At 46.5% G+C, this 26,650-nt stretch overlaps 1 protein-coding gene across 1 annotated transcript in view; it reads left to right on the plus strand.

Moving 5' to 3' along the window:
- The window catches only part of LOC125522975 (uncharacterized), a 48,489-nt gene extending 23,304 nt beyond the window's left edge, over nt 1-25,185 (plus strand). The window contains exon 6 of the mRNA XM_087531498.1: nt 67-25,185. The gene's annotated coding sequence lies outside the window, so the exon portion shown is untranslated. The remainder of the gene's footprint in view (nt 1-66) is intronic.
- The last annotated feature ends 1,465 nt before the right edge of the window (nt 25,186-26,650 follow it).

Genomic DNA, 26,650 nt, shown 5'->3' on the forward strand with positions numbered 1-26,650 from the left:
ATTGCGTTGTTTGAGTTTGCACGTGGTTGATTGTATCCTTATTGCTTGTTTGTCTTATTTGGGTAGAGACGGGAGACGAGTTCGCTAACGAGGAGCCCGTTGAGTTTGCTTTCGGGGATCCAGTCAACTCTGACAACTGTGCAGGCAAGATGATCATACCCTCGAAATCACTACTATCTTTGCTATGCTAGTTTGCTCGGTCTTTTGCTATGCCATTGCTACGATGCCTACCACTTGCTTGCAAGCCTCCCAAAAATTGCCATGTCAAACCTCTAACCCACCATGTCCTAGCAAACCGTTGATTGGCTATGTTACCGCTTTGCTCAGCCCCTCTTATAGCGTTGCTAGTTGCAGGTGAAGATTGAAGGCCGTTCCTTGTTGGAATATCTTTTATTTACTTGTTGGGATATCATTATATTGCTATGTTATCTTAATGCATCTATACACTTGGTAAAGGGTGGAAGGCTCGGCCTCTCGCCTAGTGTTTTGTTCCACTCTTGCCGCCCTAGTTTCCGTCATATCGGTGTTATGTTCCCGGATTTTGCGTTCCTTACGCGGTTGGGTTATAATGGGAACCCCTTGATATTTCGCCTTGATTAAAGCTTTTCCAGCAATGCCCAACCTTGGTTTTACCATTCGCCACCTAGCCCTTTTCTTTCCCTTGGGTTCTGCAGACTCAAGGGTCATCTTATTTTAACCCCCCGGGCCAGTGCTCCTCTGAGTGTTGGTCCAACCGAGCGATGTCCGGGGCTACCAGGGGCAACTCTGGGCTGGCCTACCCGACGTCTTGCTCATCTGAGTGTGCCCTAAGAACGAGATATGTGCAGCTCCTATCGGGATTTGTCGGCAGATTCAGGCGGTGTTGCTGGTCTTGTTTTAACCTGTCGAAGTGTCTTGAATTACCGAGATACCGAGTATGATCGGAACGTCTTGGGAGGAGGTCTATTCCTTTGTTGACCGTGAGAGCTTGTCATGGGCTAAGTTGGGACTCCCCTGCAGGGATTTGAACTTTCGAAAGCCGTGCCCGCGGTTATGGGCAGATGGGAATTTGTTAATGTCTGGTTGTAGATAACTTGAACCTTAACTTAATTAAAATGAGTCAACCAAGTGTGTTACCGTGATGGCCTCTTCTCGGCGGAGTCCGGGAAGTGGACACGGTGTTGGAGTAATGTTTGCCAGGTTGCTCTCTAGTTTCTCGCTCGCGCTTTGCCTCCTCTTCTCGCTCTCTTTTGCGAATAAGTTAGCCACCATACTTGCTAGTCGCTTGCTGCAGCTCCACTCATATTTACCTTGCCTTACCTATAAGCTTAAATAGTCTTGATCGCGAGGGTGCGAGATTGCTGAGTCCCTGTGGCTCACAGATTACTATTACACCAGATGCAGGGCCTGATGATTCCGCTCTAGCAGACGCGTATGAGCTCAAGTGTGAGTTCGACGAAGACTTTCAACGTTACTACGTTTCCTTTCTTGATGATCAGTAGTGGTGCCCAGTTGGGGGTGATTGGGACCGTGTCTGAAAGTGCGTTATATCGACTAGAGGGGGGGTGAATAGGCGATTTTTATGAAAGTCTTCAGAACATGGGAGTTTTGAAGACAAACGATAAAATTAAACCTATTACCATGCAGCGGAAGGTAGACTACACTAGGCAAACCATAGTCAAGTATTCAATGAAGTGAAAGCACAAAGACTAATAGCAGCTAGGTAGTAAGGATCAGGTAGGAAGATATTGTGAAGCCAAACAGAACACGCAGTCACTCCGTGAAGACAAATTATAGAGCAAACATCCAATGACTTCACAAGGAGGAACAGTAAGTAAAGTGAAGTGAAGATAAAACCAGTGACTCGTTGAAGACAATGATTTGTTGGACCAGTTCCAGTTGCTGTGACAACTGTACGTCTGGTTGGAGCGGCTAGGTATTTAAACCTTAGAATACACAGTCCCGGACACCCAGTCCTGAACACGCAGCTCAGGACACCCAGTCCTCACCGTATTCTCCTTGAGCTAAGGTCACATAGACCTCGCACAATTACTCTGGTAAGTCTTCAAGGTAGAGTCCCAAACCTTCACAGACTTCGTTCACCGGCAATCCACAATGTCTCTTGGATGCTTAGAACACGACGCCTAACCGGCTGGAGGATGCACAGTCCTCAAGTGTAATAAGTCTTCAGATCACACAGACAAGAAGACTTAAGTGATGCCCAATTCTCTCTGGCTCTAGGTGGTTAGGGCTTTATCCTCGCAAGGAATTCTCTCTCAAAGGCTTCGAGGTGGGTTGCTCTCAAACGACAAAAGCCGTACTCTCAATCTGAGCAGCCAACCGTTTATGGTTGTAGGGGGTGGGCTATTTATAGCCACTTGGCAACCCGACCTGATTTGTCCGAAATGACCCTGGGTCACTAAGGAACTGACACGTGTCCCAACAGTCAGATTTCAAACTCACACGGCAACTTTACTTGGGCTACAAGCAAAGCTGACTTGTCCGACTCTGGACAAGATTTGCTCTCATAGTCTTCACTCGAAGACATAGGTTTTTGGTTTAGGCATCACTTCAGTCATTCTGACTGGTTCTCTTCGACCCCACTTAACAGTACGGTGGTTCCTATGACTCAACACAAAAGAAAAAGAACTACGAAAGATCTAAGTCTTCGAGCTCCATAGGCTTCATATCGTGTCTTCTCTTATCATAGTCTTCAATATGAATATCTTCATATACCACCTTTGACTTCAATGCCTTCATAAAGTTTTAGGGGTCATCTCTGGTAGTAAAACCGAATCATGAGGGACTTCTACCTGTGTTATTCTGCAATTCTCACAAACACATTAGTCCCTCAACTAGGTTTGTCGTCAATACTCCAAAACCAACTAGGGGTGGCACTAGATGCACTTACAATCTCCCCCTTTTTGGTGATTGATGACAAACTAGTTGAAGTTTTCAACGGGGAATATAATCTGTGAAACTATAAAGAATAAGGAATTGTCTTCATAAGTTGCAAGGGCTCCCCCTGAAGATGTGCATATAAGTTAATTTGCTTTTGGAATGCAAATGCACATGGCAGGTGGTACTTGTGGAGATTCACTTCAACTTATGATGACAATCCACTATGCATGTGAAAGTATATGAAGATAATGCCATGCATAATGGAAAATGGACGTCTGCAGAATGAGCTAAGTGCGGAATTTATCGTCGCACATGCGGAATTTATCTTCGCAAAACAAGGTGGCGAATAAGTAGCAGACGACCATCTAGTTTAAGTGTTACAACTCATAAGAACCAAATGTAGCAAAAAAACAAGAGTTGTAAGCACGAAGCAAAATATAAGGCACCCACCCATATGAACCCGCTTGAAGACTATCAATCTCATATGCTTCTCCTCCTTTTGTCAGTAATGAACAAAAAGGTTTGAAGACATAGAGCCTCTACTCGTTCCCATGAGGAGTAGGTGAAGTAGCAGGGTTGTTGGTGTTGTTTGGCGGTGCAGAAGAGCTCGGAGGTGCTGAAGGAGGTGGCGGTGAAGTAGCATCGTCTTCTTCCTCAATAATTCTGGCAGTCACTGTGGCAGCAGAGGAAGAGAACTCAGAGTCTTCAAGGGATGGAGTTCCTAGCAGCACAGCCCTTCGAGGAGGTGTGGAGTCAAACTTGAATCTCTCAGTGAAGCCATCCTCTTGAAGATCAGCTTCAGAAAGCATCATCATTAGCCCTTTCCATGTGCGACGACAGGTTTCATGGGCAACGAACGCATTCTTGGTGGCAAGATTTCGAGTGCGATTAACATCCACCAAGAGGCTTTTCATCTGACGCTTCAGCCAGTCATGATGCCTATCTTGTTTCTGATGTAGAGCCACAAGAAGCTCTCGGTCGTTGAGAACACGAGTGCGCTTCTTGGGTCTTGGAGCAGTGGCACTGTCAGTGGCTTCAGTTGAAGCAGGGTGTGGTGCACGTGTAGTGCCAGCCAAAGGATACACCCGAGAAACTGCTTCAACGCCTTCAACGTTCTGAGTAAAACTCTGATGTTCTGCATTCTGAAGACTTAGAGGTTGCTTGGCAGGCTCCGAATATATGGCTTCAGTAGACATGTCCACGTCAGGCAAGAAGATCCGATGGTTGCGGGCTGAGGGCTGATACGAGATGGCGGAGTGTAGCTTGATCAGCCGCATGACCCAAGGGGCGTAGAACTTCAAACCAAACAGATCAATGCCTGATGCAGCAAGTTGGCGTATGAAGAAGTCCTGTGCACTGAAGCATTTGCCATGAAGTATATAGAAGACCAAAGTCTTCATTGCACCCTGAAGTTTGGCATTTGGAGAGTGCCCTTTGATAGGTCAGAGAGTTCGCCTGATGATGTGATAGATGGTTCTGGGCAGGTACTCAAGGTCTTCAACGAAGAACTCTGTGGGATACGCAGCATCTTGAGGCAATGGTTTCATCATACTGAGCATTTGACTCATATTAGGTTCTGGCCGCTGAAAGATGCTCTCAATAGCTTCAGCATGCAGCTGACAGCCTTGCTCGAAGAGATCGCCAGGAGTGGGCAAGCCAGTGAGCTCAATGATGTCAAATGCATTGGCTTCGTGATGAACATTGCCAGTCATCCACTTCAGAACCCAAGTCTTTGGATCTCTGCTGTATCCTTTGATGTGAAGTGTGGCATAGAATTGTAGCAGCAGCTCTTCATTCCAATGCTCTTCAGCAGTAACAAATTGCAGCAGACCCACTTGCTTGAAGCAATCCAACGCTTCTTCTAGACAGGGCAGACCAGCTATAGCTTCAACGTCAAGGCGCTTGTGTGGGAAAATGCGACCTTGGTTGTAAAGAATGCAAGAGTAATAGCTTCGCTGAGGATAGCTCCAGAACCGATCAGATGATATCCTTTCCCTTGAGTAGGGGTTCCTGGAGCTACCGAAGAACGTGTTGTCTGCCCTGAAGCCATTGATGTTGAAGGAGCCAGGTGCTGACGCAGGACCTGGAAACCTTGGCAGTCTTGGGATTGGCTTCTGGACCTGAGGCCTGTGCTCAACATGATAGTTGAATTAGGGACCGGCAGCAGACTCAGGAACAGAAGTGGCGGGATCAGTGGCTTCGTTGTCTTCTGAAGCTTTTGCTGGGGAGGGCTCCACATTAGCTTCATTGGTGGTTGTGGCAGCCTCAAGATTTGCATCCTCCACTTGACTAGCTGGAGGGTCGGTCACAGGCACGTTCTCCTGGAGAACTGCTTCTTGGTGGAGCAGGGGAGTGGGATCTTGTGGTACTTCTTCTGCGGCTAATGCAGCCGGAATGTCTTCAGCAGAGACTTGAGGCCTTGGACCTTTGCGAAGCCTGCGGAACGCAGTCGACGCCTGTGGAGTTGGAGTGGGCTGGGCCTCATAGTCTTCTTCCTCTTGTGGGCGATCTGCCCATGAAGCATCCTGTGCAATTGGCGTCAGTGGACGTCCAATGCTGATGAGTTCGCTGTTTTCTAACTGAGGAAGGACTGCATCATCTTCTACATTGTCATGATGACCAATGTCTTCAGCAGCGATGGGATCAGCTGCTGGAATGTCTTCAGCTTTAGGAGCCTCTGTGGAAGCAGGCTCATGAACTGTCAGTTGACGTTCTGCGTCAGGATGAACCATAGAAATGGGTTCAACTATTAAGGGCTCTGTGGGAGTAGCCCGAGCTTTCTTGATCTTTCTCCTTTTCTTGGTGGGGCAGTAGGAGAGGCTTCAGAGTGTTTCCTCTTCCTGGCTTCAGCCTCAGCAGTTCTTGTCTTCTTGAGCTCTGAAGCTGTTGACCGGCTCTTTGGCTTCGAGCCAGTCATTCTTGTTGGGAAGACAATCGGAACTGCTTCTTGCCTTGGTGCATCAGATTCAGCCGTAGCAGGCTTCTTCTTCTTCTTTGCGGCCATCCTGGGGTCGATGCCAGGACGCCCAAGTGCCTTGCGCTTCTCAGCCTCATTATAGGCTTGCACACATCTGTTAGCCAGAGTCTTCATGCGCTCACGCGAACCCTGAGCTTCTGCATGCTTCTTCACAAAGGCTTCCTTGAGCTCGTGCATCATTGTCTTGAAGTTCTTCACTTCTTGCACGCTGAGCTTGGCCATATGCTTCTTAAACTGAGCCTTTTCATAGTCAATTTTCTGCTTCAGCTCAACAATGCGCTGGGCAATAGCAAGTTCTGAAGCAATGGCGCCTTGGAAGGCGACACTGAGGCCAATGGGTAGCTGCAGATCTTCAAAGCTGATGTTTGGCGTGTCAAACCACTCGTCAATGAAGTTGTGGATGATGGTGACATCAAAGAGAGGCAGATCATTGAAGATTTCTGCTTCTTCTTTGCTCTTGATGAGTTGCTCAAGAGCGCCATCTGCAAGATCTTCATCACTTGACAGATCAATGTCGTTGTTGCGCAGAATGGCAGCAGCTGTTAGCTCTTTGCCAGTGTGAGACAGAGGCATCTTGGCCTTCTGGGGCTTGGAGACGCGTGATAAATCTTCAGACTGCACACTGTCTTCAGGAGGTGCAGTTGCCAATGGCTTCGCCCTTGAGATTTTTGGTGAAGGGGCTGGCTTTGAAGCTTTTGGCTTCTTCAACTGCTTTGGCTTCGGCACTGCAGGCGCGTCATCAGACTCAGTGTCAGCCGCAGGCTCATTCACTGCAGTCCCTTGAACCAAGATGTAGGTGATGAGGCCTTCAAGGTTGGCATACGGACCGATAACATTGGGTTCTGCTTCTCGTGTGCCATCTTTCCTTGGTGCTGAGGGACCAGGGTTGAAGTCTAACCCAAATTTCTTCTTGTTCTGCTTCGCTGAGTTTTGGGCAAACTGGAAGTTGCGCTTGAACAGATTGTCGTCACGACACCAGAGTAGTGACGACGGATGTGCATCATCAGGCTGTGGCCCACGGACCATGCATGGATAGAAGCTTTGGGCAATAGCTTCATCTCTGGACCTGGGTAGAAGGTTCTTGTATAAGATGTCTCCCCACGGTCTTTTGATGGCACTTTTCTCAGCATACTCTTGGGTTGTGAAGCGGTATTTGAACCATTGTTCTGCCCAATAGCGTCGAATCCATTGGATTCGGGTCTTGCGCTGACTATAATCCTCTTCAGGATCTGTCTTATACATTTCTGCGAGTTCATCAGGCAGATCTCTGGATGTTCCGCCACGACGTTGTCTGCCCCCCTTCCTTGCTGCTTTCTCTGAAGCCATAAACTTTAACTTGAAAGGCTTCAAGACGTTCAAAGGCTTCAAAGGCTTTCTCTTGCTGGACCAACAAGAACTAGCTTCAGGAGAATTTATGTGATGCGCTGTGAGTGTGTATTTATAGGCACAGGGGCGGCACTGTGCTATTACATAGGTGCCCCTGACGATTCGCATCTGAGGAACACGTGGCCAGTATGCGGAATTTCGGGGTTTGTTCCACGTCCCACGCACGCCTGGATTGTTGGGTGGTCGTTCCTACTTCTCCGGATTTCATGTGGAGGAATGAGCATTGAAAACGGACTTAATGGTTGTCTCTGTATCTTCTGCTGACAAGGACGCAGAGAAGACATTCGACAGTTTCAATAGAATGCATATGACTTGGAGAGATAGAGTTTGAGATAGAAAGCATAGAGAAGTTGGGGTCCAATCACATTCACTTAGTTCAAAAGATTCAACACGAAGACATAGTTATAAGTGAATGCTGTAGAGGACAGAACACTAGCATATATATATATAATCAACATAGTGAAGATAATCATGAAAATATGTTGAGTTCGAAGCCAAACCAAATGTGAAGACATTGCAAGGTAACGCCATGAGTGAAACACTTCAAAATAGAACGTTTGGTGGTGGCGTTACCCACCGTATAGAAAGTATTAGACCCAGACACGGCGCACAATTATCGTGGCGCTCCGAAGTCAAATTCCACATTAATGTATTCACACTTAGAATGTATGTCTTCATTGATTGAAGATATACTTCACTTCGTGTGTTGCACATCTAAGTCATCAATATGCATAAGGGTTAGGATGTGTGCCTGATCACAGGACATTTGAGGATTCCAGGATATTTAGCTCACACCGTAACTTGCAAAACCTCTTCTCATCCAAGGGCTTGGTGAAGATATCTGCTAATTGCTCTTCAGTGTTGACGTGTATGATATCAATGTCTTCCTTCACAACATGATCTCTGAGAAAGTGATGACGAATTTCAATGTGCTTTGTCTTCGAGTGCTGAACTGGGTTGTTAGCAATCTTGATGGCGCTTTCGTTGTCGCAGTAAAGTGGCACTTGCTTCAGATGAATGCCATAGTCCTTGAGTGTTTGCTTCATCCACAGAAGCTGAGCGCAGCAAGATCCAGCAGCAATGTATTCAGATTCAGCAGTGGAGAGAGATACACAGTTCTGCTTCTTTGAAGACCAACATACAAGTGATCGTCCCAGAAAGTGACATGTGCCTGATGTAGACTTGCGATCAACTTTGTCACCAGCATAATCAGCATCCGAGAATCCAACCAGATCAAACTCTGAGCCCTTTGGATACCATAATCCTAGAGTTGGGGTGTGAGCCAAATATCGAAGAATTCGCTTCACAGCTAAGTGATGCGACTCCTTTGGTGACGCTTGAAATCGAGCACACATGCAAACACTAAGCATAATATCTGGCCTAGATGCACATAGATAAAGTAAAGAACCAATTATGGAGCGGTATACCTTTTGATCGAACTCTTTACCATTGTCGTCAGGACCCAGATGATGTTTGGCTGGCATTGGTGTTGTGAAGCCTTTGCAGTCCTGCATACCGAACTTCTTCAGGCAATCTTTGAGATACTTCTCTTGAGATATGAAGATGTCATTGCGTTGTTGTCGTATTTGAAGACCAAGGAAGAACTTCAGCTCCCCCATCATGGACATCTGATATTGCTCTTGCATCATATATCCAAACTCTTCACTGTACTTCTGATTGGTGCAGCCGAAGATAATATCATCCACATATATTTGGCACACAAACAGTTCACCATTATATGTCTTCGTGAAAAGAGTGGGATCTAGAGAACCAGGTATGAAGCCTTTGCTCTTCAGGAAGTATTTGAGTGTGTCATACCAGGCCCTAGGGGCTTGTTTGAGGCCATACAGTGCCTTGTTGAGCTTGTATACCATGTCAGGATGTTTTGGATTTTCAAAGCCAGGCGGTTGTGCAACATACACTTCTTCTTCAATCTTGCCATTGAGAAAGGCACTCTTCACATCCATTTGATATAGAAGTATGTTATGATGATTTGCATAGGCTAGCAGTATGCGTATGGCTTCAAGTCTAGCCACAGGAGCAAATGTTTCATCGAAGTCAATGCCTTCCACTTGAGTATATCCTTGAGCAACGAGACGAGCTTTGTTTCTGACAACTTAACCATGCTCATCTTGCTTGTTGCGGTATATCCATTTGGTGCCTATTATATTGTGCTTCCGTGGATCAGGACGCTTAACCAGTTCCCATACATTATTCAGCTCAAACTGTTGAAGCTCTTCTTGCATAGCTTGAATCCATTCAGGTTCCATGAAGGCTTCTTCAACTTTCTTGGGTTCTGCTATTCACGAAGTGCCCACAGAAATTTGCTAGCTGAGTTGCCCTTGAACGAGTGAGTGGACCAGGTGCATTGATGCTATCAATTATTCTTTCAATCTGCACTTCATTGGCAACGCGAGGATGTACAGGGCGAAGACTTTGCTCTTGCTGTTCATTGTCGTTGTTGGAAGGAATATCTTCAGGCTGAGCATTGTCTTCATGTTGATCAGGTGCTGAAATGATAAGTTCTTCTTCAGGATGAGCTTCAGAAGGTATAATTTCTCTAGTTCCCATTAGCTTGATTGATTCACTAGATGGAACTTCATCTAGCACATTTGGCAGCTGCTCTCTTTGTGAGCCGTTGGTCTCATCGAACCACAGATCCACTGTTTCAACCACTTTGTAATGAAAGAGATTGAAGACTCTGTAGGAGTGCGAATCCTTTCCATATCCAAGCATAAAACCCTCATGTGCTTTTGGTGCAAATTTTGAGGTGTGATGTGGGTCCTTGATCTAGCACCTTGCGCCAAATACTCTGAAGTAACTGACATTTGGCTTCTTGCCAGTAAGGAGCTCATAAGATGTCTTGTTCAGTAGGTTGTGAAGATAAACACGATTGATTGTATGGCATGCCGTATCAATGGCTTCGGGCCAGAATTTTCTTGGGGTCTTGTATTCATCTAGCATCGTTCTGGCCATCTCAATTAGTGTTCTGTTCTTGCGTTCGACGACGCCATTCTGTTGTGGCGTGTATGGGGCTGAGAATTCATGTGTGATGCCCAAGGTATCAAGATATGTATCAAGGCCAGTGTTCTTGAATTCAGTGCCATTGTCACTTCTGATGTGCTTTATCTTGGCGCCAAAATTGTTCATAGCTCGATTGGCGAAGCGTCTGAAGACATCCTGCACTTCAGTCTTGTAAAGGATTATGTGCACCCAAGTATATCTAGAATAATCATCAACAATAACGAAGCCATAGAGGCAAGCAGTAGTAGTTAGAGTTGAGTAATGAGTGGGACCGAAAAGATCCATGTGAAGCAGTTCGAAGGGTCGAGTAGTGGTCATGATTGTCTTCGAGGGATGTTTGGCCCTCGTCATCTTCCTTGCTTCACAGGCACCGCATAAGTGGTCTTTCTTGAACTTGATGCCCTCGATGCCTATGACATGCTTCTTCTTCGCATGGGTGTGGAGGTTCCTCATGCCAGCATGTCCAAGCCTCCGATGCCAGAGCCAGCATTCTGAAGCCTTTGCTAGAAGACATACTGCAAGCTGTGGCCCTGCTGAGAAATCTACCATGTACAAATCATCTTTTCGATACCCTTCAAACACTAGAGACTTGTCAGATTCCATTAGTACAAGGCAACGATATTTTCCAAACATTACGATCATGTTCAAATCGCAAAGCATTGAGACAGACATTAAGTTGAAGCCAAGGGATTCAACAAGCATGACTTTATCCATGTGTTGATCCCTTGAGATTGCAACTCTACCTAGACCCAATACCTTACTTTTACCAGTGTCAGCAAATGTGATGTGGCTCTTGTCGGATGGACGTAAGGTTGAGTCCATAAGAAGACTTCTTTTGCCAGTCATGTGATTTGTACACCCACTGTCAATAATCCATTCTGAAGACGTTGGTGTCGTACCCTACAGTGCAGTTAGGGGGATAGGCTTCACCAAGAGCATTGTGAAGCAAAAACATTTGACGAACCAGTGGGTTATGAAAGCTTAGATCCAGGTTAGGACTAATAGGGAGAGTAGCAAGCGATTCAGGTACGAAGTACATAGTAAGACCATTTGGGCATTTGATCTTGCGCCCTACAAGATGTTTAAGGTCCCCAGCAATAGCGTCAGACGATTTTGGTTTTCTGCTGGAGACCTTTCCCTGCAAAAGAGAGTTAAGCCTTCTTAACCACCCACATCTTCAAAGGTGGCTTAGAAGCAATAAGTCTAAGTGCAGCATCTGAAAATTTTGGCTTTGAAGCCTTAGCAAACAGTCTTGCAGGCGGACAATAGTACTCATAAGAATAAGCAGAATAGTTCTTGGTCTTATGAACATGGCGGTTTGATGAACCGCTCTCATATTCATATGCCTGAGTATGGTTTCCCTGCAAAACATTTGCGTTAGTGCGACTCAGGTGAGTCCTCTGTTTGTATGAAGCCTTTGGACCGTATGAAGCCTTTGGTCTGAGGTTTGTCTTCTTCAAGTGAGGTGTCATGAAGACATTCACAGGAAGATTTTCAAGACACCTTTTCGAAACCCAGATCTTCTTCATAGGCGGTCCATTCCTGCAGTTAGTACCAATGTACCTGGCAAACACTTCACCATTCTGATTCTTAAACAGTATATAGTTTGCATCAAAGGATTCATCAATGATAATGGGGTTAGCACAAGTGAAGCCAGTTAGATTGGATGGATCTGGTGAAGGTTCCTTTGCAGCAACCCACATGGTTTTGGGGTACTGCTCAGGTTTCCAGTAAGAGCCATCTGCATTCATTTTCCTTACGAACCCAACACCCTCTTTCCTAGGGATTCGGTTCAGAATCTGCTTTTTGAGGACATCACATAGTGTCTGATGCCCTTGAAGACTTTTGTACATCCCTGTTTCAAGCAATGTCTTCAACCTAGCATTCTCATCAGCAATAGCGGTGGTATCCTCAGCAGAGGGGTTAGTTACCGCATCAACAGTTGAAGATATTGCAACAGCAGTAGCAGTAGAACATTCAGCAACAGAAGTAGCATTATCACGCTCAATGCATTTAAGACATGGTGGTTCAAATCCTTCCTGAGTGGGACTGATCTGTTTGACGCGAAGTGACTCGTTTTCCGTTTGAAGATCTTCATGAACCGCTCTCAATTTCTCAAGATCTTGCTTCCTTTGAAGATAATCATAGGAAAGCTTTTCATGAGTTGTTGAGAGAGTTTCATGACGACTTTCAAGTTCCTGATACTTAACGTGAAGATTTTTTATGTCTTCAATTAAGGATTCAGATCGAGTCATTTCAGCACCTAACAGATCATCGCTTCTGTCTAACAGTTTTTGAATATGTTCCATAGCTTTCTGTTGTTCAGTTGCAATTTTAGCAAGTGTTTTGTAGCTAGGTTTTGAACCACAATCAGAGTCATCGTCACTAGATGTTTGATAGTGAGTAGTGCATGTGTTTACCTTGGCACCGCGTGCCATGAAGCAGTAGGTAGAAGCGGAGTAGTCCTTGTCATTTGCATCGGTGTCGGTGATGAAGTCATTGTCTTCAGTGTTGAAGATGGACTTGGCAACGTATGCTGTAGCCAGACTTGCGACGCCTGAGTTGGATTCCTCCTCAGACTCCACCTCCGCCTCCTCAGAAGCAGACTCCTCTGAATCCATTTCCTTGCCAACAAACGCACGTGCCTTGCCAGATGAGCTCTTTTTGTGTGATGAAGACTTTGAGGAAGACTTGGAAAAAGACTTTGAGTATTTCTTCTTCTTCTTCTTATCGTCAGAGTCATATTCCTTGCTCTTCTTCTTCTTTTTGTTCTCATTGTCCCACTGTGGACACTCAGAGATGAAGTGGCCAAGTTTCTTGCACTTGTGACATGTTTTCTTCTTGTAGTCATGAGCAGGAGCTTCATCATTCCTTGAACTTGATCGGGAAGACTTTCTGAAGCCTTTCTTCTTGGTGAATTTTTGGAACTTCTTGACAAGCATAGCAGGTTCCCTTCCAATGTCTTCAGGGTCATCAGAACTGCTGTCAGATTCTTCTTCAGATGAGGAGACAACTTTTGCCTTCAAGGCACGAGTTCGCCCATAGTTTGGACCGTAGATCTCTCTTTTCACCGAAAGCTAAAACTCATGTGTGTTGAGCCTCTCAAGTATGTCATACGGATCGAGAGTCTTGAAATCAGGACGTTCTTGAATCATCAGGGCCAGGATGTCAAACAAACTATCAAGTGATCTCAGCAGCGTCTTGACGACTTCGTGTTTGGTAATCTCAGTGGCGCCGAGGGCTTGAAGCTCATTTGTGATGTCAGTGAGTCGGTCAAATGTGTGCTGGACATTCTCATTGTCATTTCGCTTGAAGCGGTTGAAGAGGTTGCGAAGGACACTGATTCTCTGATCTCTCTGGGTTGAGATGCCTTCATTGACCTTGGAGAGCCAGTCCCAGACCAGCTTGGATGTCTTCAAAACACTCACACGGTCATACTGTCCTTTGGTCAGATGACCACAGATGATATTCTTGGCAGTAAAGTCCAGTTGAACGAATTTTTTGACATCAGCAGTAGTGACACCTTCTCCAGCCTTGGGAACGCCGTTCTCGATGACATACCATAGGTCGACGTCAATGGCTTCAAGATGCATACGCATCTTATTCTTCCAGTAGGGATATTCAGTTCCATCGAAGATGGGGCACGCAGCGGAGACTTTAATTATCCCTGCAGTCGACATAGCTAAAACTCCAGGTGGTTAAACCGAATCACGCAGAACAAGGGAGCACCTTGCTCTGATACCAATTGAAAGTGCGTTATATCGACTAGAGGGGGGTGAATAGGCGATTTTTATGAAAGTCTTCAGAACATGGGAGTTTTGAAGACAAACGATAAAATTAAACCTATTACCATGCAGCGGAAGGTAGACTACACTAGGCAAACCATAGTCAAGTATTCAATGAAGTGAAAGCACAAAGACTAATAGCAGCTAGGTAGTAAGGATCAGGTAGGAAGATATTGTGAAGCCAAACAGAACACGCAGTCACTCCGTGAAGACAAATTATAGAGCAAACATACAATGACTTCACAAGGAGGAACAGTAAGTAAAGTGAAGTGAAGATAAAACCAGTGACTCGTTGAAGACAATGATTTGTTGGACCAGTTCCAGTTGCTGTGACAACTGTACGTCTGGTTGGAGCGGCTAGGTATTTAAACCTTAGGACACACAGTCCCGGACACCCAGTCCTGAACACGCAGCTCAGGACACCCAGTCCTCACCGTATTCTCCTTGAGCTAAGGTCACATAGACCTCGCCCAATTACTCTGGTAAGTCTTCAAGGTAGAGTCCCAAACCTTCATAGACTTCGTTCACCGGCAATCCACAATGTCTCTTGGATGCTTAGAACGCGACGCCTAACCGGCTGGAGGATGCACAGTCCTCAAGTGTAATAAGTCTTCAGATCACACAGACAAGAAGACTTAAGTGATGCCCAATTCTCTCTGGCTCTAGGTGGTTAGGGCTTTATCCTCGCAAGGAATTCTCTCTCAAAGGCTTCGAGGTGGGTTGCTCTCAAACGACAAAAGCTGTACTCTCAATCTGAGCAGCCAACCGTTTATGGTTGTAGGGGGTGGGCTATTTATAGCCACTTGGCAACCCGACCTGATTTGTCCGAAATGACCCTGGGTCACTAAGGAACTGACACGTGTCCCAACGGTCAGATTTCAAACTCACACGGCAACTTTACTTGGGCTACAAGCAAAGCTGACTTGTCCGACTCTGGACAAGATTCGCTCTCATAGTCTTCACTCGAAGACATAGGTTTTTGGTTTAGGCATCACTTCAGTCATTCTGACTGGTTCTCTTCGACCCCACTTAACAGTACGGTGGTTCCTATGACTCAACACAAAAGAAAAAGAACTACGAAAGATCTAAGTCTTCGAGCTCCATAGGCTTCATATCGTGTCTTCTCTTGTCATAGTCTTCAATGTGAATATCTTCATATACCACCTTTGACTTCAATGCCTTCATAAAGTTTTAGGGGTCATCTCTGGTAGTAAAACCGAATCATGAGGGACTTCTACCTGTGTTATTCTGCAATTCTCACAAACACATTAGTCCCTCAACTAGGTTTGTCGTCAATACTCCAAAACCAACTAGGGGTGGCACTAGATGCACTTACAGTGTCGCTTGTTGGGTTCCCTTTTATTTTGGCGCCGTAGTCGGGCCATGAGTGTTTGGTTGATGTAATGTTATTTATGTACTTGATTGACGTGGCGAGTGTAAGCCAACTATGTTATCTCCCCTTTTATTATTATATTACATGGGATGTTGTGAAGATTGCCTAACTTGCGACATATGCCTTCAATGCGATTATGTCTCTAAGTCGTGCCTCGACACGTGGGAGCTATAGTCGCATCGAGGGTGTTACAAGTTGGTAATCAGAGCCTTCCCCGACCTTAGGAGCCCCATTGCTTGATCGTTTTTTAGCGGCCGAGTTGTGTCTAGAAAAATGTTTTGAGTCTTTTAGGAACTATATATCAGAGAGTTTAGGAATTCTTTTACTTCCCAGTCTCCTCATCGCTCTGGTAAGGCATCCTGACGTAGAGTTTTGACTCTTCTCTTCTCAAATTTCACAAAAAAAATTAGGATCACGCGGGTATCTTGGAATCGTTCCGGTCGTTTTATGATGAGATCATTGTCTTGGTGCCTCCTGTCAGGGGTTTAGTGGAAGTGTCCCGGGGAGTTGAGCTCTGAGGTGTTGTCATCATAATTTTATCGTTGCAGTTCTGGAATACCTGAGTCTAGTACGCCGACATCGAAAATCTCTTTTATGCAGTTCGTTGGTGAGATAACCTCGACGCCACCCAGTACTGGGGCGGGAGTTCAGGAGTATTGCCATAACTTGTATAACGGATGCTTTTCGAAGGTTGAGGTAGATGGTTTCCGAAGGTTTCTTGGTTATGTGTTGAAGGATGGATACAGCTGGATGTAGGATTTGCTAGTTTGGGTGAGATATTATGCTTCCCCTGTATCCCCAACACCTGATTGCATAACCGGAAAGGTTCGGGAGTTTCATAGGTGGGAATTCTAGTAGCTCTAGTTCTTCTTCCACGGATATTGGTTTGAGATTGGGATTTCTTACCGATTATTCGTTCTTGATCCGTACCTTGTTGATTTATTTCTCTACCTTAATTCTACGTGGCTTCTCAATTTATGGATATGTGACCATTTCAAGAGGAATGCATTCGTTCATTTTGTTCGGATGTGAAGACTATATGTTGCAATTTTCATTCCGTTGGATTCAGCTTCAATATTTGTCTGTCAATGTGCTAATGGTGGTCAACCTCTCCAGGATGGCTCCTCCAACGCGCACGACTCTGAATCCTGATCCGCCACCACCTCCACCTCCTCCGGAGGCATGGCAAGCTGTGATGGCCGCAACCAATGCAAACACACAGTTGATCATGCAAATTCTTTAAGAGCGCAATCAAGGCAACCAAGGGAATCAAGGCAGCAATCAGAATCACTTTGCTACACTCAACCAGTTCCTTGCTAACGGGCCAAAGACTTTCAGCAATTGTGTTGAGGCAACCGATGTTGACGATTGGCTTGTGGATCTGTGCAAGCATTTCGAGTGCAGTAACGTCAGGCCTGAGGACTTTGTCAAGTTCGCTTCCTTCCAACTCAAAGATCAAGCTGCAGATTGGTTCCAACAGTACAAGGATTCCAGAGGTGGACGTGTTATCACTTGGGATGATTTCCGTCGAGATTTTAGAGCTCATCATATTCCTCAAAGCGTGGTTGAAAGCAAGCGTGAGGAATTCCGCAACCTGAAGCAAGGCTCTTTATCTGTCTATGACTACTACAAGTTGTTCCATAAGCTCGCCCGCTTTGCGAAGCAGGACGTCCCTGATGAGAAGAGCATGATATATCAGTTCAGGGGTGGTCTCAGAGAAGAAATTCAGCTTGCTCTTGTCCTCTTTGAGCCCTTGAGATATGATGAGTTCTACAACATGGCACTGAAGCAAGAGGCTGCTCAGTTGAGGTGTGATGCTTCCAAGAAGCGAGTCAGAGATGTTACTCCTTCTTCCTCTACTCAAGTGGCCAAGCAGCAGAAGTTTTAGCTTCCTCCTCCGTTCCGTCAGCCGTATCAGCAGAAGAGTAAAGGTGGCAGTGGTTCTTCCCACCCACCCAACCCTGGTTTTCAGAACAAGACTTCGTCTCAAACTCCAAGATCGAGTGCTCCGTATCACCGCCCGCTTTCAGAGGTCACGTGCAACAAGTGCCAACAGAAGGGTCACTATGCCAACAAGTGTTTCAACCAGAGGCGTCTTCCTCCTCCTCCTCCTGTCAGATCGGCAAGTACAGCTGTGGTCAAGCATAACCCCAAGTCCGCCAAGGTCAACTTGCTGAATGCAGCTCAGGCAGAGGAATCACCAGATGTGATCATGGGTAACCTTCCTGTTAATGACATTCCCGCAAGAGTTCTTTTTGACACTGGTGCATCTTTATCATTTTTATCGAAGCCTTTTGCATCCATGCATGATGTGCATACTATTGATTTGCCTAAGCCGATAGCGGTTTTTTCTCCGGGTTTGTTCATGAACACCAAAATGATGGCTCCAGATGTTACCATCACATTGGGGGACTACAAGTTCCTTTCTTCCCCTATGGTTCTTGGTAACTCGGATATTGATCTTATTCTCGGAATGGATTGGCTTTCTAAGCACAAGGCTCAACTTGATTGTGCAGCCAGGCAGATTCAATTGACTCATTCGTCTGAGGATGTAATTGTCTTTGTCGCTCGTGATGATACCATCCGTCTATTTTCTCTCAATGAGAAGGGTGAATTGGATGCTATCTCTCAAATTCCAGTCGTTTGCGAGTATCAAGACGTCTTTCCAGAAGAGCTTCCAGGAATGCCTCCGCACCGGCCAGTTGAATTCGTTATTGATCTTGAGCCTGGCACGGAACCTGTGTGCAAACGTCCTTACAAGCTCGGACCTGAAGAGTTGAAGGAGCTGAAGAAGCAACTCGATATTCAAGAGAAAATGGGTCTCATCCGGCCTAGTTCTTCTCCGTGGCGTTGTGGTGTTCTTTTTGTGAAGAAGAAGGATGGAACGGACCGACTTTGTGTTGATTACCGTCCAGTGAACAAGAAGACCATCAAGAACAAATACCCACTTCCCAACATCAATGAGCTGTTCGAACAACTCAAAGGTGCCCAAGTATTCTCTAAGCTTGATCTCCGTATGGGCTATCATCAGATTCGAATCCGTGAGCAAGATATTCCCAAGACGGCTTTCAGGACAAGCTTTGGTTCATACGAATACACTGTCATGTCTTTTGGCCTCGTCAACGCTCCTCCGACGTTCTCTCGCATGATGAACTTCATCTTCAACGCCTACACCAATGACTTCGTTTTGGTCTATCTCGACGACATTCTGGTTTTCTCGAAGAATAAGGAAGATCATGCCAAGCACTTGTGTTTGGTTCTTGATAAGCTCAGGGAACATCAGTTCTACGCCAAGCTCTCCAAGTGTGAATTTTGGCTCGATGAGGTTCTTTATCTTGGTCATATCATCTCTGCCAAGGGCATTGCCGTGAATCCTGAGAAGGTGTCTGCAATTGTGAATTGGGAACCTCCTCAGAACGTGAAGCAACTCCGTAGCTTCCTCGGTCTCGCAAGCTATTGCCGAAGATTCGTTGAAAACTTTTCTAAGATCGCGAAGCCTCTCACTAATCTTCTCCAGAAGCACGTCAAGTACGTTTGGTCTCCGGAGTGTGATATTGCTTTCAACACTTTGAAAGAGAAATTGATCACTGCTCCAGTTCTGACTCCGCCTGATGAATCCAAACCGTACGAGGTCTTTTGTGATGCCTCTCTCCAAGGTCTTGGCGCAGTATTGATGCAAGAGAAGAAAGTTGTTGCTTATACATCTCGCCAGTTGAAGCCTAATGAGAAGAACTACCCCACTCATGATCTCGAGTTGGCGGCAGTTGTGCATGCTCTTTTGACTTGGAGACATCTTCTATTGGGAAGAAAAGTGGACATTTTCACTGATCACAAGAGTCTCAAGTACATCTTCACTCAGCCTAATCTCAACCTCAGGCAAACTCGATGAGTCGAAATGATTCAAGAGTATAATCCGAGTATTGAGTATACTTCAGGCAAGGCCAATGTGATTGCTGACGCTTTGAGCAGGAAAGCTTACTGCAACAGTCTGATTCTCAAGCCTTATCAACCCGAGCTTTGTGAAGCTTTCCGCAAACTTAACCTACAAGTTGTTCCTCAAGGTTTCCTCGCCAACCTTCAAGTCTCTCCTACCTTGGAAGACCAGATTCGCCAAGCCCAGCTTTTTGATGCTATGGTGAAAAAGGTGAAGATTGGGATTGCCAAGAGCCAGTCCAAGTACAAGTGCTACCGCCTTGATGACAAGGACACTCTTTTCTTCGAGGATCGTATTGTTGTACCCAAAGGTGACCTCCGTAAAGTGATCATGAACGAGGCTCACAATTCTCTCCTCTCCATCCACCCTGGGAGCACGGAGATGTATCAAGACCTCAAGCAAGCTTATTGGTGGACTCGAATGAAGCGCGAGATCGCTCAATTCGTGAATGAATGTGATGTCTGCAGAAGAGTGAAGGCAGAACACCAAAGGCCAGCTGGTCTCCTCCAACCTCTTGCCATTCCAGAATGGAAATTTGACCACATTGAAATGGACTTCGTGACTGGGTTTCCTAAGTCCAAGCGTGGCAATGATGCTATATTCGTTGTCATCGACAAACTCACCAAAGTGGCTCATTTTCTGCCTATCAAAGAGTTGATCACTGCAGCTCAATTGGCGGAACTCTATACCTCTCGTATTGTCTCTCTGCACGGTATTCCACAAGTGATCTCTTCAGACCGTGCTAGCATCTTTACCTCAAAGTTTTGGGATTCTTTTCAGAAGGCCATGGGCACCAACATCCGCTTCAGCACAGCTTTCCATCCCCAAACAAGCGATCAAGTCGAGCATGTCAACCAGATTCTTGAAGATATGCTCAGGGCTTGTGTGATCTCCTTCGGCATGAAGTGGGAGGATTCTCTTCCTTATGCTGAATTCTCCTACAATAACAGTTTTCAAGCAAGTTCGGGCAAGGCCCCATTTGAAATTCTGTATGGCAGGAAGTGTCATACCCCTCTCAACTGGTCTGAAACCGGTGAACGTCAGCTTTTGGGTAATGACTTAATCACAGAGGCAGAAGAAATGTGCAAAGTCATTCGAGATAACCTCAAAGCAGCCCAATCCCGTCAGAAGAGCTACTATGATAGTAAGCACCGCGATTTGGCTTTCAAGATCGGAGATCATGTTTACCTCCGCGTCTCTCCTATGAAAGGTACTCGTCGCTTCGGTATCAAAGGGAAGCTTGCCCCTAGATACGTGGGACCTTTCAAGATCGTCAGCAAGAGAGGCGACCTCGCCTATCAACTAGAGCTTCCTTCAAACTTTGCAAATGTTCATGACGTGTTCCATGTCTCTCAGCTTTGAAAGTGCTTCCAGACTCCTGACCGCACCGTCAACTTCGAGGACATTGAGCTCCAAGAAAATCTCTCTTATCGTGAGCACCCAGTTGCTATTCTTGAAGAGACTGAACGCAAGACTCGCAACAAGTCAATCAAATTTCTCAAAGTCAAGTGGTCACACCATTCCGACCGTGAAGCTACCTGGGAACGCGAGGATCACCTCCGTTCTGAGTACCCGGCGTTCTTTCAGTCCTAGATCTCGGGACGAGATCCTTTCGTAGTGGTGGAGTGTTGTAACACCCCGGATGTAACTTTCCCAATTTGTACTCCAACTCTTGCCGTTTCCGGCGTTAAGTTATATTTATTATCTCGGGTTCGGGTTTTGTCTCCGTGTGTTGTTGTCGTTGTCATGCATCTCATATCATGTCATCATGTGCATTGCATCTGCATACGTGTTCGTCTCATGCATTCGAGCATTTTCCCCGTTGTCCGTTTTGCATTCCGGCGCTTTGTTCTCCTCCGGTGGTCATTTCTAGCTTTCTTTCGTGTGTGGGGATTAAACATTTCCGGATTGGACCGAGACTTGCCAAGCGGCCTTGGTTTACTACCGGTAGACCACTTGTCAAGTTTCGTATCATTTGGACTTCGTTTGATACTCCAACGGTTAACCGAGGGACCGAAAAGGCCTCATGTGTTGCAGCCCAACACCCCTCCAATTTGGCCCAAAACCCACCTAACTCTGATCCATCATCTAGAGCGTTCGATCACGATCGCCTGGCCGAAAACCGCACCTCATTTGGACTCTACTAGCTCCCTCTATGCCTATAAATAGGTCCTCCTCGAAAATTCCGGATCCCCCTCTCCCCGAAACCCTAAATCCAAGATCCGCGCCGGCCGGACACGTCCGCCAAGGCCGGACGCGTCCGCTCCGCCGCCGCCAGCCACCCCGCGCTCGCCACGTGGCAAGCCGCCGCCGTCTCCGCCCGCGGCCCGGCCGGCCCACAACCGGCCCCCGCCAGCCTGAGGCCGCCGCCGCCCGCGCCCTTCGCCCGCCGCCGTCGCCCTCCACACCGGCGCCGCGCCGCCGCGGTCCGCCCCGCCGCCGCCGTCGCCACCTCGTCGCCTGGGCCGCCGCAGCTGCCGTCGCCGCCCCGAGCCGCCGCAGCAGCTCGCCGGCGTCGCCCCTAGCTCCGGCCGACCCCAGCTCCGGCCACCGTGGGCCCCTGCGCCGCCGCCCCCGGCCACCGGCGACGTCGCCCCCGCCGGCCGCCGTCCTCGTCTCCGCCGGATCCGCCGCCGTGAACAGTGCCCGCCGCCGCCTCGGATTGCGCGCCGGTCAAACCCTAGATCTGAGGGTTGTTTTTTTTCTAAGTCCCTGATATTTTCAGTCCAAGTGCCCCTGTTCGTAGCTCCGTAACTTTGCATCCGTAGCGCCGGTTCATGCATATAGCATATCAAAATGTTCATCTCAGAGAGTACATCATTTCATTCCATTGCATCATTTTCATTTGAGCTCATCTTGATGCCCGAAATGCTGTTAGAAGAGGGTTACTTGAGTTAATTGTCAGATCTGCTACTCCGTTTAGGCTTTTGTCATTTTTTCCATGATTAGTGTGTGCAGGATATGCCCGTGAGTTCTACATGTGTTTTGTTAAGGGTTTTGTCATCTTTCCAGAGGTGCAACCCATGTATTTTTGTGATGTGTGTGGTGACTTGTGCAAGCTTGCAAAGTGGTGCACTTGCTAATTCTGTTTTCAGGGACTTAGTAATTTCACTAAGTCCTGGAGTTGTTTATCTCATGTTGCCATATGTTCATGTTGTTTTCTAGTGATCCGTGCCTCTTTTGAGAATGGTTAGTAAGGATGTTTTGTTAATATTGTAGTTCTCTATCCATCCATGTCTTTGTTTGCAATTATGGAGCATCCTAGCTTGAGTCAATCGAGCTCTACTTTTGCTACTTTGTGAATCTGGACAGATTGTCAACTTGTTTGCAATTTTGTCGATGATGTTGTAGTTGATCCGTGCATGCTATGCTATTGTTCTTGCCATGGCTAGCTTGCATTTTGTGCCTTCTTGATGGATGTATGTTTGTCTTGTCATGACTTGCACCGTAGTGAGTGCATCGAGCTCGTAAACATGCCTACTTGAGTTATATTTTCGCATGTGCCAGTTTTCACTAAGTATGAAAACTGATTATGTTTTTGCTATGTTCACATGCTTGCAATTGTATTTTCTTATCCCTTTTGGCTCAAGGTCACTAAGGGACTTTTGTTAAGCTCTTTGAGTAGCTCCATTCCATGCTTTACTTTGCCATGATCAGATCCTGTAGCATGTAGTTTTGTTGCTCCGAAGAGGGCTACCTGATCTGAAATTCCAGACAAGTGTTGATTTCACTAAGTCTGAGATCTGTTTGTCATATGCATTTTTGCCATGCTTGTTTGAACCTGTTAGTGGATGAATTGGCCGTAGTTCAGTGCTAGACTTTTGTTAAGAATCTTGTGTGCATCCCTGCCATTTATTTTGTTGTCATGTTTCGGTGCTGTAGCGTGTTCATTTCGTTGCATTTAGATGCCTACTTGCTGTAAATCGCAGACCGATGTCATATTTGAATCGCTTGCCATTTCCAAACCGTAACTCCGATTCCGGCGTTCTTTATATCATTTTCAAGCGATTTCATCTCATCTTTCCAGTGGCACACTTGGTTTTCCAAGTTGAGGCCAGGTTCATGCATTTCCTGTCATATCTTGCATTTCGCATCCCGCATCGCATCCCGCATAGCATATCATCTTTGCATTGCGTTGTTTGAGTTTGCACGTGGTTGATTGTATCCTTGTTGCTTGTTTGTCTTGTTTGGGTAGAGACGGGAGACGAGTTCGCTAACGAGGAGCCCGTTGAGTTTGCTTTCGGGGATCCAGTCAACTCTGACAACTGTGCAGGCAAGATGATCATACCCTCGAAATCACTACTATCTTTGCTATGCTAGTTTGCTCACTCTTTTGCTATGCCATTGCTACGATGCCTACCAATTGCTTGCAAGCCTCCCAAAAATTGCCATGTCAAACCTCTAACCCACCATGTCCTAGCAAACCGTTGATTGGCTATGTTACCGCTTTGCTCAGCCCCTCTTATAGCGTTGCTAGTTGCAGGTGAAGATTGAAGGTTGTTTCTTGTTGGAACATATTTTATTTACTTGTTGGGATATCATTATATTGCTATGTTATCTTAATGCATCTATACACTTGGTAAAGGGTGGAAGACTCGGCCTCTCGCCTAGTGTTTTGTTCCACTCTTGCCGCCCTAGTTTCCGTCATATCGGTATTATGTTCCCGGATTTTGCGTTCCTTACGCGGTTGGGTTATAATGGGAACCCCTTGATATTTCGCCTTGATTAAAGCTTTTCCAGCAATGCCCAACCTTGGTTTTACCATTCGCCACCTAGCCCTTTTCCTTCCCTTGGGTTCTGCAGACTCAAGGGTCATCTTATTTTAACCCCCCCCCCCCCCCCCCGGGCCAGTGCTCCTCTGAGTGTTGGTCCAACCGAGCGATGTCCGGGGCTATCAGGGGTAACTCTGGGCTGGCCTACCCGACGTCTTGCTCATCTGAGTGTGCCCTGAGAACGAGATATGTGCAGCTCCTATCGGGATTTGTCGGCACATTCGGGGGGTGTTGCTGGTCTTGTTTTAACCTGTCGAAGTGTCTTGAATTACCGAGATACCGAGTCTGATCGAAACGTCTTGGGAGGAGGTCTATTCCTTCGTTGACCGTGAGAGCTTGTCATGGGCTAAGTTGGGGCTCCCCTGCAGGGATTTGAACTTTCGAAAGCCGTGCCCGCGGTTATGGGCAGATGGGAATTTGTTAATGTCCGATTGTAGATAACTTGAACCTTAACTTAATTAAAATGAGTCAACCGAGTGTGTTACCATGATGGCCTCTTCTCGGCGGAGTCCGGGAAGTGGACACGGTGTTGGAGTAATGTTTGCGCAGGTTGCTCTCTAGTTTCTCGCTCGCGCTTTGCCTCCTCTTCTCGCTCTCTTTTGCGGATAAGTTAGCCACCATACTTGCTAGTCGCTTGCTGCAGCTCCACTCATATTTACCTTGCCTTACCTATAAGCTTAAATAGTCTTGATCGCGAGGGTGCGAGATTGCTGAGTCCCTGTGGCTCACAGATTACTACTACACCAAATGCAGGGCCTGATGATTCCGCTCCAGCAGACGCGTATGAGCTCAAGTGGGAGTTCGATGAAGACTCTCAACGTTACTACGTTTCCTTTCCCGATGATCAGTAGTGGTGCCCAGTTGGAGGTGATTGGGACCGTGTCGCTTGTTGGGTTCCCTTTTATTTTGGTGCCGTAGTCGGGCCATGAGTGTTTGGTTGATGTAATGTTATTTATGTACTTGATTGACGTGGCGAGTGTAAGCCAACTATGTTATCTCCCCTTTTATTATTATATTACATGGGATGTTGTGAAGATTGCCTAACTTGCGACATATGCCTTCAATGCGATTATGTCTCTAAGTCGTGCCTCGACACGTGGGAGCTATAGTCGCATCGAGGGTGTTACAGCAGGGGTCTGGGCCCATCGCCCATTGCACACCTGCACGTTGCGAACGCGGCCGGAAGCAGACCTAGCCTAGCAGGCGTTCCAGTCCAATCCGGCGCGCGCCGCTCAGTCGCTGACGTCACGAAGGCTTCGGCTGATACCATGACGTCGAGTGCCCATAACTTTCCCCGCATAGATGGTTAGTGTGTATAAGCCAGTGGCCAGACTCAGATCAAATACCAAGATCTCGTTAAATGTGTTAAGTATCCGCGAACGCCGACCAGGGCCAGGCCCACCTCTCTCCTAGGTGGTCTCAACCTGCCCTGTCGCTCCACCACAAAGTAACAGTCGGGGGCCGTCGGGAACCCAGGCCCACCTCTACCGGGATGGAGCCACCTGCCCCTTCAGCCCCCAACTCCGAACAGTACCACAGGTAATGTAACAGTGTAAAGTATATAGTATATGCCCGTGATCACCTCCCGAAGTGATCACGGCCCAATAGTATAGCATGTCAGACGGACAAGAGTGTAGGGCCACTGATGGAACACTAGCATCCTATACTAAGCAGTAGGATAGCAGGTAATGGTAACAACAGTAGTAGCAAGGACAGGCTATGCATCAGGATAGGATTAACGAAAAGCAGTAACATGCTACACTACTCTAATGCAAGCAGTATAGAGAAGAATATGCGATATCTGGTGATCAAGGGGGGGGGCTTGCCTGGTTGCTCTGGCAAGAGAGAGGGGTCGTCAACACCGTAGTCGTACTGGGTAGCAGCGGCGTCGGTCTCGGTGTCTAGCGAGAGAAGAGGGGGAAGAAACAATAAATATAATGCAAACAAATGCATGACGATGCATGACATGACAAAGCGTGATGTTGGGCGTGCCCTAACGCGATATGAGGTGGTACCGGTGAAGGGGGGAAACATCCGGGAAAATATCCCCGGTGTTTTGCGTTTTCGGACAAAGGCTCCGAAGGGGGACAGTTCCGTGTTCGCTATGCTAGGGATGCGTGGCGGATGAACGGGCTGCGTATCCGGATTCGTCTCGTCGTTTTGAGCAACTTTCATGTAGAAAGTTTTTCCATCCGAGCTACGGTTTATTTTATATTAATTATTAAAAATTTAAATCATTTTTAGGACTAACAGAATTAATTAATTTAGGAAATACAATTATGACGCCAGCATGATGTCAGCATGATGTCAGCGGTCAACTCTGACCGTTGACCGGTCAACCTGACAGGTGGGTCCCACCTGTCAAGGACTGTTTAGCTAACTGTAATTTAATTAGGTTAATTAGTGATTAGGTTAATCTAATTATGTTTAATTAAGTTAATTAATTTAGTTAATTAATTAATTATTAACTTTTTAATTCCTTTTTTTAACGTTCTGGGG

This window comes from Triticum urartu, chromosome 7A, assembly GCF_056163025.1.
Source record: "Triticum urartu cultivar PI428250 chromosome 7A, HENAU_Tu73, whole genome shotgun sequence".
Taxonomy (NCBI): Eukaryota; Viridiplantae; Streptophyta; class Magnoliopsida; order Poales; family Poaceae; genus Triticum; species Triticum urartu.